This window comes from Pristiophorus japonicus, chromosome 8, assembly GCF_044704955.1.
Source record: "Pristiophorus japonicus isolate sPriJap1 chromosome 8, sPriJap1.hap1, whole genome shotgun sequence".
Classification (NCBI taxonomy): domain Eukaryota; kingdom Metazoa; phylum Chordata; class Chondrichthyes; family Pristiophoridae; genus Pristiophorus; species Pristiophorus japonicus.
Window position 1 is genome coordinate 53948529 of NC_091984.1, and position 17189 is coordinate 53965717.

The following is a 17189-nucleotide window of genomic DNA, read 5'->3' on the forward strand; positions in this document are numbered from 1 at the left end:
TGAATACGTGGCTTGAGCAGTGGTGCAGCAGGGAGGGATTCAAATTCCTGGGGCATTGGAACCGGTTCTGGGGGAGGTGGGACCAGTACAAACCGGACGGTCTGCACCTAGGCAGGACTGGAACCAATGTCCTAGGAGGAGTGTTTGCTAGTGCTGTTGGGGAGGAGTTAAACGAATATGGCAGGGGGATGGGAACCAATGCAGGGAGACAAAGGGAAACAAAATGGAGATAGAAGCAAAAGACAGAAAGGAGATGAGTAAAAGTGGAGGGCAGAGAAACCCAAGGCAAAAAACAAAAAGGGCCACTTTGCAGCAAAATTCTAAAGGGTCCAAGTGGGTTAAAAAGGCAAGCCTGAAGGCTCTGTGCCTCAATGCGAGGAGTATTCGGAATAAGTTGGACGAATTAACTGTGCAGATAGCAGTTAACGGATACGATGTGGTTGGCATCACGGAGACATGGCTCCAGGGTGACCAAGGCTGGGAACTCAAGATCCAAGGGTATTCAACATTTAGGAAGGATAGACAGAAAGGAAAAGGAGGCGGGGTGGCGTTGCTGGTTAAAGAGGAAATTAATGCAATTGTAAGGAAAGACATTAGCTTGGATGATGTGAAATCAGTATGGGTGGAGCTACGGAATACCAAAGGGCAGAAAACGCTAGTGGGAGTTTTGTACAGACCTCCAAACAGTAGTAGTGATGTTGGGGAGGGCATCAAACAGGAAATTAGGGGTGCATGCAATGTCGGTGCAGCAGTTATCATGGGTGACTTTAATATGCATATAGCTTGGGCTAACCAAACTGGAAACAATACGGTGGAGGAGGATTTCCTGGAGTGCATAAAGGATGGTTTTCTCGACCAATATGTTGAGGAACCAACTAGGGGGGAGGCCATTTTAGACTGGGTGTTGTGTAATGAGAGAGGATTAATTAGCAATCTCGTTGGGGAAGAGTGACCATAATATGGTGGAATTCTACATTAGGATGGAGAATGAAACAATTAATTCAGAGACCATGGTCCAGAACTTAAAGAAGGGTAACTTTGAAGGTATGAGGCGTGAATTGGCTAGGATAGATTGGCGAATGATACTTAAGGGGTTGACAGTGGATTGGCAATGGCAGACATTTAGAGACCGCATGGATGAACTACAGCAATTGTACATCCCTGTCTGGTGTAAAAATAAAAAAGGGAAGGTGGCTCAACCATGCCTATCAAGGGAAATCAGGGATAGTATTAAAGCCAAGGAAGTGGCATACAAATTGGCCAGAAATAGCAGTGAATGTGGGGACTGCGAGCAATTTAGAACTCAGCAAAGAAGGACAAAGGGTTTGATTAGGGCAGGGAAAATAGAGTACGAGAGGAAGCTTGCAGGGAACATTAAAATGGACTGCAAAAGCTTCGACAGATATGTAAAGAGAAAAAGGCTAGTAAATGTAATGTCCTGTCCCCTCAGTACAGATTCACATGAGGCATGTAGTGAAGTTAAGGTCACTCTGGACCTGCACCTTTATTTCACAGCTCTGGAATGCTGCCCTTGCCTGAGACCTGTCCTTATATACCTGTCTCTTGCAAGTGCACCCCTGGTGGTAAGGTATGCTGGTGGTTACAGGTCATATCTTATTGCAGTCAAGAATAGCATGTTAGGATACAGTTATATATAATAATGTAAGATACATGACATCACCCTCCCCCAAGGTCTTATTGTCTTTATAGGTTCAGTCTCTCAGGTGGTCTATGCTCTCGCGTGGAGCGTCTGAGTTGTGGTTCAGTTGTTTGCCTTGGTGTCTGTTTTTCTTTGGGTGTGGTTGCTGGTATCTCGCCTGGGCTGTCTGTTTTGATTGGTGTGATTGTTGTTGACTCGCCTGGGCTGTCTGTTGGGATTGCCCTTTCCTCAGGTTGTTCCCTCTGTCTGTCCACCAGGTGTGGTGCGAGTTCCACATTGTAGTCTGCCTCTGGTTCCGCAGTGTTGTTGGAATATCTGCTTTCTTGGTCTACATGCCTCCGGCAGGTTTTGCCATTGTCCATTTGTACTACCAGTAGCTTGTTTCCTTCCTTGCCCGTTACTGTCCCTGCAAGCCATTTGGGACCCCTGCCATAGTTTAGTACAAACACTTTGTCCCCTATCTCATTCCATCTCCCCCTCGAATTTCTGTCATGGTACTCAGTCAGCTTACGGCGCTTTGCCTCAACGATTTCGTGCATGTCTGGGAGGATTAATGAGAGCCTTGTTTTTAAAGTCCTTTTCATCAACAGTTGCACGGGGGAGATCCCAGTCAGTGAGTGCGGACGAGATCTGTATGCCAGCAGCAGTCGCGACAGGCGACTCTGCAGCATGGGACCTTCGATTTTAAGCATGCCTTGTTTAATGATTTGCACTGCTCTCTCCGCCTGGCCGTTGGAGGCCGGCTTGAACGGTGCCAGCTTGACATGGTTTATGCCGTGGTCAATTATAAAGTCTTGGAATTCTGCACTGGTGAAGCACGGACCATTGTCACTGATCAATATGTCAGGGATTCCGTGCGTTGCAAAAATGGTTGCGAGGCTCTCCACAGTGGTGGAGGTTGTGCTCGAGTTTAAAATGGTGCATTTGATCCACTTTGAAAATGCATCTACAACTACGAGGAACATTTTGCCCATGAATGGGTCCGCATAGTCTACGTGCACCCGCGACCACGGTTTGGTAGGCCAGGGCCAGGGGCTCAGTGGAGCCTCCCTGGGGGCATTGCTGAGTTGGGCACAAATGGTGCACCTTCGGACGCAGAGCTCCAAGTCCGCGTCAATACCAGGCCACCAGACGTGGGATCTGGCTAAGGCCTTCATGAGAATGATCCCCGGGTGCTCGCGGTGGAGCTCCCGGACAAATGCCTCTCTGCCTCACAGAGGCATGACTACTCGGCTGCCCCACATCAGGCAGTCTGCTTGTAGTGATAGCTCATGCATGCGCCATGAAAGGGTTTTAATTCCTCACTGCAGGCATCGCGTGCCTGTGCCCAGTCACCGGTTAGGACACATCTTTTTACTAAGGATAACGTGGGGTCGCTGGCCGTCCAGGCTCTGATTTGGCGAGCCATCATGGGCGAACCTGTGGACTCAAAGGCATTGATTGCCATGACTATCTCACAGTCCTGTTCGTCAGACCCTTCCGTGGTCGCCAGGGGTAGCCTGCTGAGCGCGTCGGCACAGTTGTCTGTGCCTGGTCTGTGCCTTATTGTGTAGTCGTAGGACGCCAGCATGAGTGCCCACCGTTGAATTCGCGCCGAGGCATTGACGTTTATTGCCTTCCTCTCAGATAGGAGGGACGTGAGGGGCTTGTGGTCGGTTTCTAACGCGAACTTGGCCCCGAAAAGATATTGGTGCATCTTTTTGACACCGTACACGCACGAGAGCGCCTCCTTCTCTACCATTCCGTACCCGCGCTCTGCCTGCGAAAGTGACCTGGAGGCATAAGCTATGGGTTGTAATTTGCCCGCACTATTGACATGTTGCAAAACGCACCTGACCCCATACGCTGACGCATCGCATGTGAGAACTAGCTTTTTACCTGGGTCAAAGAAAGTCAAAACACTGTTGGAACACAGAAGGTTGCGTGCCTTATTGAAGGCACGTTCCTGGGCGTCCCCCCAAAACCAATTGCACCCCTTCCTGAGCAGCACGTGGAGAGGCTCCAGCAGCATGCTTAAGTTCTGCATAAAGTTCCCAAAGTAATTGAGTAGCCCGAGAAAGGCGCGCAGTTCTGAGACATTCCGGGGCCTGGGTGCCAGGCGAATTGCTTCTATTTTGGACTCTGTTGGGCGGATTCCATCAGCGGCAATCCTTCTTCCCAAAAATTCAACCTCGGGTGCGAGAAACAGGCACTTGGATTTCTTGACTCGTAGGCCTACCCGATCCAACTGCTTTAGTACTTCCTCCAAATTACGGAGATGGGAGTCGGTGTCCCTGCCCGTGATAAGTATGTCGTCTTGAAATACAACCGTCCCCGGGATGGACTTGAGCAGACTCTCCATGTTGCGCTGGAATATGGCAGCTGCCGACCTGATGCCGAATGGGCATCGATTGTACATGAAAAGGCCTCGATGTGTGTTGACGGTGGTGAGTAGCTTGGATTCCTCGGTCAATTCTTGCGTCATATACGCAAATGTGAGGTCTAATTTTGAGAAAAGTTTATCTCCAGCCAATGTGGCAAATAAGTCCTCCGCTCTGGGCAGCGGGTACTGGTCCTGTAGGGAGACTCTGTTTATGGTAGATTTGTAGTCCCCACAGATTCGTACGGATCCATCAGGCTTCATGACTGGGACGATGGGACTTGCCCAGTCGCTAAATTCCACAGGTGATATAATGCCTTCCCGCAGAAGCCTGTCCAGTTCGTGTTCAATCTTTTCCCTCATCACATAGGGTACAGCTCTGGCCTTGTGATGGACCGGTCTAGCATCCTTTGTGATGTAGATTTTGACTTTGGCCCCTTTGAAAGTGCCCACACCTGGCTGAAAGAGATGTTCAAATCGCTTTATAACTGTTCAGCAGGAGATCCGTTCCTCTAATGACATGGCATGGACATCATCCCATTTCCAGTTTAGTTTTCCAGCCAGCTTCTCCCCAGCGGTGCTGGGAGGTCTCCGGGGACAATCCACAGGGGAAGTCGGTTCACTGTCCCTTTGTGTGTGACAGAGAGCATGGCGCTGCCGAGGACCGGTACGATTTCTTTGGTATGGGTCCTTAGTTTGGTGTCGACCCTTGTGAGTTTTGGTCTGTCTCTTTTATGCGGCCACAGTTGTTCAAATTGTTGAGCGCCCATGAGAGATTGACTCGCTCCCGTATCCAGATTCATGTTGACAGATACCTCATTGAGTAGGACCCTCATCATTATAGAAGGCGTCCTGTTGTAGGAGCAGCGACCATTGATTGTGTTGACCCGCTGTACATCGGTGTCCCGGATACTGTCCCCACCATCTTCTGGTCCACTTTGCAACCCATCCGATTTGTATACCAGCCAAGCTGCCGTTTTTTTGCACATGCGGGCCAAATGCCCTGTATTTCTGCAAACAACCTGCTGAAATCGACATCCCCTTGACGAGTGCCCACTCCCACACCTCCAGGACAGACCTGTTCTATTGTTTAAAGTGTTCCCAAAGAATGAGCTGCATCTGGCTGATCTCTCTTAAGCTTCTCTCAGTTTGTAGTTGATTGCTCATATTGTGGGTTGATGAGGTGTGAACGGCCGTTCCTGTGGCCCTTGATGGCTTCCGCCTGCTGTCGAGAGCCTGTTCTCCCGGTTTTGTCTGTGTGTGGGGATAGCAGCTTGTTTAGTGCTGTAAACTTCTTGTTCTGATATTTCGTTAGTTGTCGTACCTGCATTGTAAATCAACCTCGTTTCTTCTTCCCCTACCAAGAATGTCTGTGCAACCAGTACTGCTGCCTCTAAGGTCAGGTTCTTGGTCTCTATGAGCTTTCGGAATATGCCTGCGTGGCCGATTCCTTCAATGAAAAAGTCTCTCAGCATTTCTCTCCTCAGTTCATCGGAGAACTCACATAAACTAGCCAACCTCCGAAGTTCCGCCACGAAGTCGGGTCTACTCTGGCCCACACAGCGTCTGTAGTTGTCGAACCTGTGTCTGGCCATGCGTAAGCTGCTCGCTGGCTTCAGGTGGTCTCTTACCAGTGTGCTCAATTCTTCAAACGACTTGCTTGCTGGTTTCTCGGGTGCCAACAGATCCTTCATTAAAGTGTATGTTTTCGAGCCACAGCTGGTCAAGAGATGGGCTCTTCTCTTGTCTGCCTTATCGTCGCCTAATCAGTCTTTGGTTACAAAGCTTTGCTGGAGCCTTTCTATAAAGTCCTCCCAATTGTCTCCCGTGTTGTACTTTTCATCTGATCCGTTGTTCGCCATTCTGTGGATTCTATAATCCCGTAACTCGTCGCCACTGTAATGTCCTGTCCCCTCAGTACAGATTCACACGAGGCATGTAGTGAAGTCAAGGTCACTCTGGACCTGCACCTTTATTTCACAGCTCTGGAATGCTGCACTTGCCTGAGACCTGTCCTTATATACCTGTCTCTTGCAAGTGCACCCCTGGTGGTAAGGTATGCTGGTGGTTACAGGTCATATCTTATTACAGTCATGTATAGCATGTTAGGATACAGTTATATATAATAATGTAAGATACATGACAGTAAAGACAAACGTAGGGCCCCTGCAGTCAGAATCAGGGGAAGTCATAACTGGCAACAAAGAAATGGCAGACCAATTGAACAAGTACTTTGGTTCGGTATTCACTAAGGAGGACACAAACAACCTTCCGGATATAAAAGTGGTCAGAGGGTCGAGTAAGAAGGAGGAACTGAGGGAAATCCTTATTAGTTGGGAAATTGTGTTGGGGAAATTGATGGGATTGAAGGCCGATAAATCCCCAGGGCCTGATGGTCTGCATCCCAGAGTACTTAAGGAGGTGGCCTTGGAAATAGCGGATGTATTGACGGTCATTTTCCAACATTCCATAGACTCTGGATCGGTTCCTATGGAGTGGAGGGTAGCCAATGTAACCCCACTTTTTAAAAAAAGGAGGGAGAGAGAAAACAAGGAATTATAGATCGGTCAGCCTGATTTTACCCGGTAGTGGGTAAAATGATGGAATCAATTATTAAGGATGTCATAGCAGCGCATTTAGAAAGAGGTGACATGATAGGTCCAAGTCAGCATGGATTTGTGAAAGGGAAATCATGCTTGACAAATCTTCTGGAATTTTTTGAGGATGTTTCCAGTCGAGTGGACAAGGGAGAACCAGTTGATGTGGTGTATTTGGACTTTCAGAAGGCTTTCGACAAAGTCCCACACAAGAGATTAATGTGCAAAGTTAAAGCACATGGGATTGGGGGTAGTGTGCTGACGTGGATTGAGAACTGGTTGGCAGACGGGAAGCAAAGAGTAGGAGTAAATGGGTAGTTTTCAGAATGGCAGGCAGTGACTAGTGGGGTACCGCAAGGTTCTGTGCTGGGGCCCCAGCTGTTTACATTGTACATTAATGATTTAGACGAGGGGATTAAATGTAGTATCTCCAAATTTGCGGATGACACTAAGTTGGGTGGCAGTGTGAGCTGCGAGGAGGATGCTATGAGGCTGCAGAGTGACTTGGACAGGTTAGGTGAGTGGGCAAATGCATGGCAGATGAAGTATAATGTGGATAAATGTGAGGTTATCCACTTTGGTGGTAAAAAACAGAGAGACAGACTATTATCTGAATGGTGACAGATTAGAAAAAGGGGAGGTGCAACGAGACCTGGGTGTCATGGTACATCAGTCATTGAAGGCTGGCAGGCAGGTACAGCAGGCGGTTAAGAAAGCAAATGGCATGTTGGCCTTCATAGTGAGAGGATTTGAGTACAGGGGCAGGGAGGTGTTACTACAGTTGTACAGGGCCTTGGTGAGGCCACACCTGGAGTATTGTGTACAGTTTTGGTCTCCTAACTTGAGGAAGGATGTTCTTGCTATTGAGGGAGTGCAGCAAAGGTTGACCAGCCTGATTCCCGGGATGGTGGGACTGACATATCAAGAAAGACTGGATCAACTGGGCTTGTATTCACTGGAGTTCAGAAGAATGAGAGGGGTTCTCATAGAAACGTTTAAAATTCTGACGGGTTTAGACAGGTTAGATGCAGGAAGAATGTTCCCAATGTTGGGGAAGTCCAGAAATAGGGGTCACAGTCTAAGGATAAGAGGTAAGCCATTTAGGACAGAGATGAGGAGAAACTTCTTCACCCAGAGAGTGGTGATCCTGTGGAATTCTCTACCACAGAAGTTGTTGAGGCCAATTCACTAAATATATTCAAAAAGGAGTTAGATGTAGTCCTTACTACTAGGGGGAATCAAGGGGTATGGCGAGAAAGCAGGAATGGGGTACTAAAGTTGCATGTTCAGCCATGAACTCATTGAATGGCGGTGCAGGTTCGAAGGGCCGAATGGCCTACTCCTGCACCTATTTTCTATGTTTCTATGAGCTCCTGCCGTAAGAGTCTTGCAGCTATGTAGCCACCACGGGCCCATTCCTGCGGTCTGGAGGGGGGCGTGGGCATAGTTGTATAGTCACCCTGATTGTCTGGCCCGAGCTCAGCGTCCACCCCCTCGTCCTCCTCTTCCTCTCTCTCCTGAGGTGGACCATCAGTCCCTTCTGGCAATTCTTGTCCCCTCCTGATAGCCAGGTTGTGCAGCATGGAGCACCTGTCCATGGATTTAGCTACTTGCTCAGGGTTGTATTGTAGCTCCCCTCGTGACTGCTCCAGGCATCTAAAGTGCTGCTTAAGCACAGTTATTGTTTTCTGGACCACATTGAGTGTGCCTCTGTGGTTCTGGTTGCATCGCTTCTCGGCCTTGGTGTGGGTGTCATGCAGGGGGGTCATCAGCCAGGTGGCTGGGCCATATCGGTTGTCACCAGGCATCTAGCATTATCTTTGTGGCTGACTCTTAAACATGTCAGAGACAGCGCTCTCACGCAGGATGTGAGCCTCATGGAAGCTGCCCAGACATTTGGCATTCACTGCCATTATTATCTGGTTGTGGTCGACAACTAGTTGGACCTTCAGGGAGTGAAATCCTTTTCTGTTACGAAAAAGCTCTGGGTCCTGAGAAGGTGCCCGCATGGCGATGTGAGTGCATTGTATTGCTCCCTGCATCCTGGGGAACTTAGCAATGCGGTAGAATGCTCCAGCCCTGTCAGTCTGAGTCTCCGTGGTCATGGGGAAGCTGATAAAGTCCATTCTACCCGCGTACAGGGCCTTCGTGACCTGTCTAATGCAGCAATGTGTGGCATGGTGACAGGGGAAATCACGACCACGGAGGCCTGAAAGGAACCGGACACGTAGAAAGACAGTGCCGTGGTGACCTTGACCTTGACCGACAGTGACGTCCTGATGGCAGGCTGCATATCTGGCCTGATGAGCTCGCACATTTCAGTGATCATCACCTTGTGGAAGCGCAGTCTCTGAAGGCAGGTGTGCTCGGACACGTCGAGGTAAGACCTCTTCTCCCTGTAAGTGCGGGGTGTATATGGTCTGGACCTCCTCCTCATTCTGGCACGTCTTACATTGGGCACATAATGATGTGCATTAGATGTTGTGCCATTTGTACTCTGCAGCATCTACGTATTAATCGATGCAGGCTGAGAAATGGCTGGCCCCATCCAATGAAAATATAACAGCGATTGATCAAAAGCAATAATTTCCACACTAAAAGACAGCTACAGTAAACCCCAATCATCCAGAGTCTGAAAAGATGTCTGTTGAGATGGTCACTTCACCTGAGAAGAGCTCCAGAGTCAATCCAAACTTCCCCGAAGTTGAAGCAGCCTTTTCAATGAAGCGACCTGCGATTTGAAAAATGGCGCCCACACTGCTGTCATTCATTCAGAACAGTTCCACTTTTTCAGAGCGGTGTTTTGGGCGAGCAATATTGTGGGCGAGATGTGTGCGAGGTGGTGAAAGTGACCTACAAGCCAACTTTAGGGAACTAGGAGTTAAATTAAAAGTAGGACCTCAAAGGTAGTAATCTCAGGATTGCTACCAGTGCCACGTGCTAGCCAGAATAGAAATTGCAGGATAGCTCAGATGAATACGTGGCTTGAGGAATGGTGCAAGGGGGAGGGATTCAAATTCCTGGGACATTGGAACCGATTCTGGGGGAGGTGGGACCAGTACAAACCAGACGGTCTGCACCTGGGCAGGACCGGAACTTGTCATGGATGTAACCTCTATGTAACACCACTGCAATACTGTATATACTTAAGCAATGCAGACCTTGACCACAGGGGGTGAACTTGTGGGAGACACTCCTTACCTGCTCATCCAGGTATATAAAGGGAGGTCCCACGCAGGTCCTGTGAATAAATGTTCAGGTCATAGAGTGATCTTGTCCATAGAATGTTCCTCGTGTGGGTTTTGTGTCATTGAGTAAGGAATTTACATTGGCGACGAGAAACGGGAATCAACGACCCACGAGAATGGCCACCGGTAGCACAGAGGAACGATACTGTGTTGGTGAGGACTGGGACGATTTCATTGCGAGGCTCCAGCAAAGCTTTGTCACGAAAGAATGGCTGGGAGATGCAGCGATCGACAAGCGAAGGGCTCATCTGCTTACCAGCTGCGGACCTAAGACTTACGCGCTCATGAAGGACCGACGAGCACCCGAAAAGCCGGCGGACAAAACCTTTGAAGAGCTCAGCAAACTAATCGGTGAGCACCTCAAACCGGCAAGCAGCATACCCATGGCCCGACACAGATTCTATACCCACCGACATCGTGAAGGACAGAGCATACCGAACTTCGTTGCGGACCTCCGGCGGTTGGCCAGCCTCTTAAGTTCACAGACGCCTGCAGGGAGGAGATGTTAAGGGATTTCTTTATTGAGGGCATCAGTCATGTGGGGATTTTCCGAAAGTTAATCGAGACCAAGGACTTGACTTTGGAAGCGGCGGCGTTGATGACTCAGACTTTCATGGCGGGGGAGGAGGAAACCAAAATAATATACCCGCACAATTCTGCCTCCAACGCGGCGGGGGATCAGGGAGTCAATATCATAAACATGACTCAGAGCCCCGCAGGCAGGCAAAGGCAGTTCGACACACCACAGGCAGCAATAGACCCCAGAGCAGGTTTTCAACATAGTTAATGGCAGGCTGAACGGACATTTGCTCCATCACAGTGGACAATGCGGTCCAGGATGGGGCCATTGACACCCACTAACAGGGTACTCAAGGACAGTCAAGGGACAATCAGCGAGGAATACCGGGTCATAGCTCCTTTGTTCACAACAATGGGAATCTCCGCTCATGCTGGAGGTGTGGGGGCAAACACTCTGCCAGGACTTGCAGGTTTCAACAATTTGTCTGCAGAAATTGAAACCTCAGTGGCCATTTAGCTCGAATATGCAGGAAGCCTGTAACCAGGCTAATTTACGAGGCGGATGGACCAGAAGAGGGGTCTGTGATGCAGGATGACGCTTGGGGCAAATAAATGGACGCTGAAGTTCAGCGGGTTCATGTGGCAAACATTCACAGTTCATATACCAAAACGCCACCAATGATGATGAAGGTTTTATTAAACGGCATCCCTATACGCATGGAGCTGGACACGGGGGCCAGCCAGTCACGCATGAGCGTTCAACAATTCGAAAAGCTATGGCCACTCAAAGCCAGTAGACCCAAACTAGAACACATTGAGACACAACTACGGACGTATACCAAATAAATCATTCCAGCACTAGGCAGTGCAATGTTGGCGGTCACACACAATGGATCAGTGAACCGGCTGCCGCTCTGGATTGTCCCGGGCAATGGTCCCGCACTGTTGGGAAGGAGCTGGTTAGCTGAGATGAACTGGAAATGGGGCAATGTGCACGCAGTGTCATCTGTGGAGCAAAGTTCACGCTCACAAGTTTTACAACAATTTGAGTCACTATTCCAACCTGGCGTCGGGACGTTCAAAGGTACCAAAGTAGTGATACGCATCACCCCGGACGCCAGACCAGTACACCACAAAGCCAGAGCGGTGCCGTATGTGATGCGGGAGAAAATTGAGAGCGAATTGGACCGTTTGCTGAGAGAGGGCAGCATCTCGCCCATTGAATTCAGCGACTGGGCGAGCCCCATCGTTCCCGTTCTAAAAGTGGATGGTTCTGTCAGGATCTGTGGCGACTACAAGGCCACTATCAATCGGATGTCCCTACAAGACCAATACCCGCTCCCGAGAGCAGAGGATCTTTCCGCCACGCTGGCAGGCAGCAAACTGTTTACCAAGTTGGATCTCACTTCAGCCTACATAACCCAAGAACTGGCCGACGAATCTAAACTACTGACCACCATCACTACGCACAAGGGACTGTTAGTTTACAACAGGTGCCCGTTTGGCATTCGATCAGGTGCCGCGATTTTTCAAAGAAACATGGAAAGCCTGCTTAAGTCCATTCTTGGAACAATCGTATTTCAGGACGACATCCTCATCACGGGTCGTGACACCAAGGAACATCTCCACAACCTGGAGGAGGTGCTATGTCGACTGGACCGGGTAGGCCTGCGACTCAAGAAGTCTAAATGTGTGTTTTTGGCTCCTGAGGTTGAGTTCCTGGGCAGGAGGGTTGCTGCAGATGGGATTTGGCCCACCGAACCCAAAACAGGCGATTTGACGAGCGGCCAGGTCCGACAACACATCGGAGTTGCGTTCATTTCTGGGACTCTTGAACTATTTCGAGAACTTTCTGCCGAACTTAAGCACATTATTGGAGCTGCTTCACGTGCTCCTGCGTAAGGGTTGTGATTGGTTTTGGGGGGACTGTCAAGAACGGGTTTTCAATCGGGCGTGGAACCTACTTTGTTCAAATAAGTTATTGACCCTGTACGACCCCTGTAAGAAATTGGTTCTGACATGTGATGCATCGTCCTATGGGGTTGGGTGCGTGTTGCAGCAGAGTAATGCTGAGGGCCAACTACAACCTGTGGCTTACGCTTCCAGGTCGCGCTCTCAAGCAGAACGGAGATATGGGATGGTTGAGAAGGAGGCACTCGCGTGTGTCTGTGGTGTAAAAAAAATGCATCAGTACCTTTTTGGCAGGAGGTTCGAATTAGAAACGGACCATAAGCCGTTAACATCCCTGTTGTCAGACAGCAAGGCTGTTAATACTAATGCGTCAGCCTGCATACAGTGATGGGCTCTCATGCCGGCTGCTTGTGACTACTCCATCCGGCACCAGCCTGGCACAGAAAATTGCGCTAACGCGCTCAGCATGCTTCCACTGGCCACCACTGAGAGGGCAGCGGAGCAAAGCGCTGAGATGGTCAAGGCCGTTGATGCCTTTGACAGCGCAGGCTCCCCCATCACATCCCGCCAGATCAAAATCTGGACAAACGAAGATCCCCTCCTATCTCTGATTAAGAAATGTGTCCTGACTGGGGATTGGGCGCCGCACACGGAGCATGCCCTGAGGAGGTCAGATTGTTTCACAGGCGGATGGATGAGCTCTCCATCCAAACTGCCTACTGTGGGGCAGCTGGGTAGTCATGCCCAGAGGGGCAGGGAGGTATCCATCAGGGAACTCCACAGTGAGCATCCAGGCATCGTTCTGATGAAGGCCATTGCCCGGTCACATGTTAGGTGGCCGGGAATTGATTCAGACCTGGAACACTGTGTTCGCAGGTGCACGACATGTGCCCAGCTGAGTAATGCCCCCAGGGAGACCCCGCTCAGCCCGTGGCCCTGGCCCACCAGGCCATGGTCACGCATTCATGTAGACTACGCAGGCCCGTTCATGGGAAAAATGTTTCTCATTGTGGTAGATGCGTACTCGAAATGGATCGAGTGCATCATTTTGAATTAGTGCACAACATCCACCACTGTGGAGAGTCTCCGTGCGGTCTTTGCAACCCACGGCTTGCCGGACATCTTTGTTGCCGATAATGGCCCATGTTTCACGAGCTACAAGTTCCGAGAGTTCATGTTGGGCAATGGCATCAACCATGTCAGGACAGCACCGTTCAAGCCAGCCTTCAATGGCCAGGCGGAACGTGCGGTCCAAATCATTGAACAAGGCATGCTCAGGATTCAAGGACCCTCCCTTCAATGCCGCCTATCGCGCCTCCTGCTGGCCTATAGGTCCCATAAGAATATAAGAACATAAGAATTAGGAACAGGAGTAGGCCATCTAGCCCCGCGAGCCTGCTCCGCCATTCAACAAGATCATGGCTGATCTGGCCGTGGACTCAGCTCCACTTACCCGCCCGCTCCCCATAACCCTTAATTCCCTTATTGGTTAAAAATCTATCTGTCTGTGACTTGAATACATTCAATGAGCTAGCCTCAACTGCTTCCTTGGGCAGAGAATTCCACAGATTCACAACCCTCTGGGAGAAGAAATTCCTTCTCAACTCGGTTTTAAATTGGCTCCCCTGTATTTTGAGGCTGTGCCCCCTAGTTCTAGTCTCCCCGACCAGTGGAAACAACCTCTCTGCCTCTATCTTGTCTATCCCTTTCATTATTTTAAATGTTTCTAGAAGATCACCCCTCATCCTTCTGCACTCCAACGAGTAAAGACCCAGTCTACTTAATCTATCATCAAAAGGTAATCCCCTCATTTCCGGAATCAGCCTTGTGAATCGTCTCTGCACCCCCTTCAAAGCTAGTATATCCTTCCTTAAGTAAGGTGACCAAAACTGCACACAGTACTCCAGGTGCGGCCTCACCAATACCCTATACAGTTGCAGAAGGACCTCCCTGCTTTTGTACTCCATCCCTCTCGCAATGAAGGCCAACATTCCATTCGCCTTCCTGATTACCTGTTGCACCTGCAAACTAACTTTTTGGGATTCATGCACAAGGACCCCCAGGTCCCTCTGCACCGCAGCATGTTGTAATTTCTCCCCATTCAAATAATATTCCCTTTTACTGTTTTTTTTCCCAAGGTGGATGACCTCACACTTTCCGACATTGTATTTCATCTGCCAAACCTTAGCCCATTCTAAATCTCTTTGCAGCCTCTCTGTGTCCTCTACACAACCCGCTTTCCCACTAATCTTTGTGTCAGCTGCAAATTTTGTAACACTACACTCTGTCCCCTCTTCCAGGTCATCTATGTATATTGTAAACAGTTGTGGTCCCAGCACCGATCCCTGTGGCACACCACTAACCACCGATTTCCAACCCGAAAAGGACTCATTTATCCCGACTCTCTGCTTTCTGTTAGCCAGCCAATTCTCGATCCATGCTAATACATTTCCACTGACTCCGCGAACCTTTATCTTCTGCAGTAAGCTTTTGTGTGGCACCTTATCGAATGCCTATTGAAAATCTAAATATACCACATCCATCGGTACACCTCCATCCACCATGCTCGTTATATCCTCAAAGAATTCCAGTAAATTAGTTAAACATGATTTCCCCTTCATGAATCCATGCTGCGCCTGCTTGATTGCACTATTCCTATCTAGATGTCCCGCTATTTCTTCCTTAATGATAGTTTCAAGCATTTTCCCCACTACAAATGTTAAACTTACCGGCCCATAGTTACCTGCCTTTTATCTGCCCCCTTTTTTAAACAGAGGCGTTAGACTAGCTGCTTTCCAATCCGCTGGTACCTCCCCAGAGTGCAGAGAATTTTGGTAGATTATAACGAATGCATCTGCTATAACTTCCGCCATCTCTTTTAATACCGCACTCACTCACGGGAGTCCCGCCCGCTGAGCTACTTATGAAACAAACACTCAAAACTCGGTTGTCCCTAATTCACCCAGTCCTGACCGACATAGTTGAGGGCAAGCGCCAGTTGCAAAACGAGTACCATGACCGAAATTCAAGGAGGAGATGTATGGAAATAAATGACCCCGTATTCATCCTCAATCACGCCGTGGGGCCCAAATGGCTTGAGGGTACTGTAATAGACAAAGAGGGGAACAGGGTCATTGTGGTTAAACTTAACAATGGGCAGATATGCCGTAAGCATCTGGACCAAGTAAAAAAAAAAGGTTCAGCATAGACACTGAGGAACCCGAGGAAGAGCATGAGATGGTGCTCACACCACCGCCAGTGAACGAGCAACAAGAACATTCAGCACCTTGCACAGTCTCGGCGGTCAGCCCGGACAGGCCGGAATCACCACAGGTGACAGACACTCACGCCAAGGCTCAACAACCAGAGCCCCAACTGCGGCACTCCACGAGAGAGCATAGACCACCTGAAAGACTTAACCTATGATCCCAATAAGACTTTGGGGGGGAGGTGATGTCATGTATGTAACCTCTATGTAACACCACTGAAATACTGTATATACTTAAGCAATGCACACCTTAACCACAGGGGGTGAACTTGTGGGAAACACTCCTTACCTGGTCATCCAGGTATATAAAGGGAGGTTCCACGCAGGGTCAGCACTTCTTGGTCCTGTGAATAAAGGTTCAGGTCATAGAGTGACCTTGTCCATAGAATGTGCCTCGTGTGGGTTTTGTGCCATTGAGTGAGTAAGGACTTTACAGAACTGATGTCCTAGGCGGAGTGTTTGCTAGTGCTGTTGGGGAGGGTTTAAACTAAAATGGCAGGAGGATGGGAATCTATGCAGGGAGGCAGAGGGAAGTAAAAAGGGGGCAGAAGCAAAAGGTAGGAAGGAGAAAAGCAGGAGTGGAGGGCACAGAAATCAAGGGCAAAAATCAAAAAGGACCACATTACAACATAATTCTAAAAGGACAAAGAGTGTTAAAAAAACAAGCCTGAAGGCTCTGAGTCTCAATGCGAGGAGCGTTCATAATAAGGTGGATGAATTGACTGCGCAGATAGCTGTTAACGGATATGATGTAATTGGGATTACGGAGACATGGCTCCAAGATTACCAAGGCTGGGAACTCAACATTCAGGAGTATTCAATATTCAGGAAGGACAGGCAGGAAGGAAAAGGAGGTGGGGTAACGTTACTGGTTAAAGAGGAGATTAACGCATTCGTAAGGAAGGACATTAGCGTGGATGATGTGGAATGTAAATGGGTAGAGCTGCAAAACACCAAAGGGCAGAAAGCGTCAGTGGGAATTGTGTACAGACCACCAAACAGTAGTAGGGAGGTTGGGGATGGCATCAAACAGGAAATTAGGGACGCGTGCAATAAGGGTACAGCAGTTATCGTAGGTGACTTCAATCTACATACAGATTGGGCTAACCAAACTGGTAGCAATACGGTGGAGGAGGATTTCCTGGAGTGTATTAGAGATGGTTTTCTAGACCAATATGTCGAGGAACCAACTAGAGAGCAGGCCATCCTAGACTGGGTCTTGTGTAACAAGTGAGGATTAATTAGCAATCTGGTCGTGCGGGGCCCCTTGGGGAAGAGTGACCATAATATGGTCGAATTCTTCATAAAGGTGGAGAGTGACACAGTTAATTCAGAGACTAGGGTCCTGAAAAAGAAAGGAAACTTCGACGGTATGAGACGTGAATTGGCTAGGATAGACTGGCGAATGATACTTAAAGGGTTGATGGTGGCTAGGCAATGGCAGACATTTAAATATCACATGGATGAACTACAACAATTGTACATCCCTGTGTGGCTAAAGAATAAAAAAGGGAAGGTGGCTCAACCGTGGCTAACAAGGGAAATTAGGGAAAGTGTTAAATCCAAGGAAGAGTCATATAAACTGGCCAGAAAAAGCAGCAAACCTGAGGACTGGGAGAAATTTAGA

General features: G+C 49.0%; 1 protein-coding gene across 7 annotated transcripts in view; it reads left to right on the forward strand.

Annotated features, from left to right (window-relative positions):
- The window catches only part of zte38 (zebrafish testis-expressed 38), a 144859-nt gene that overhangs the window by 31289 nt on the left and 96381 nt on the right, over nucleotides 1-17189 (forward strand). The window lies entirely within an intron of this gene.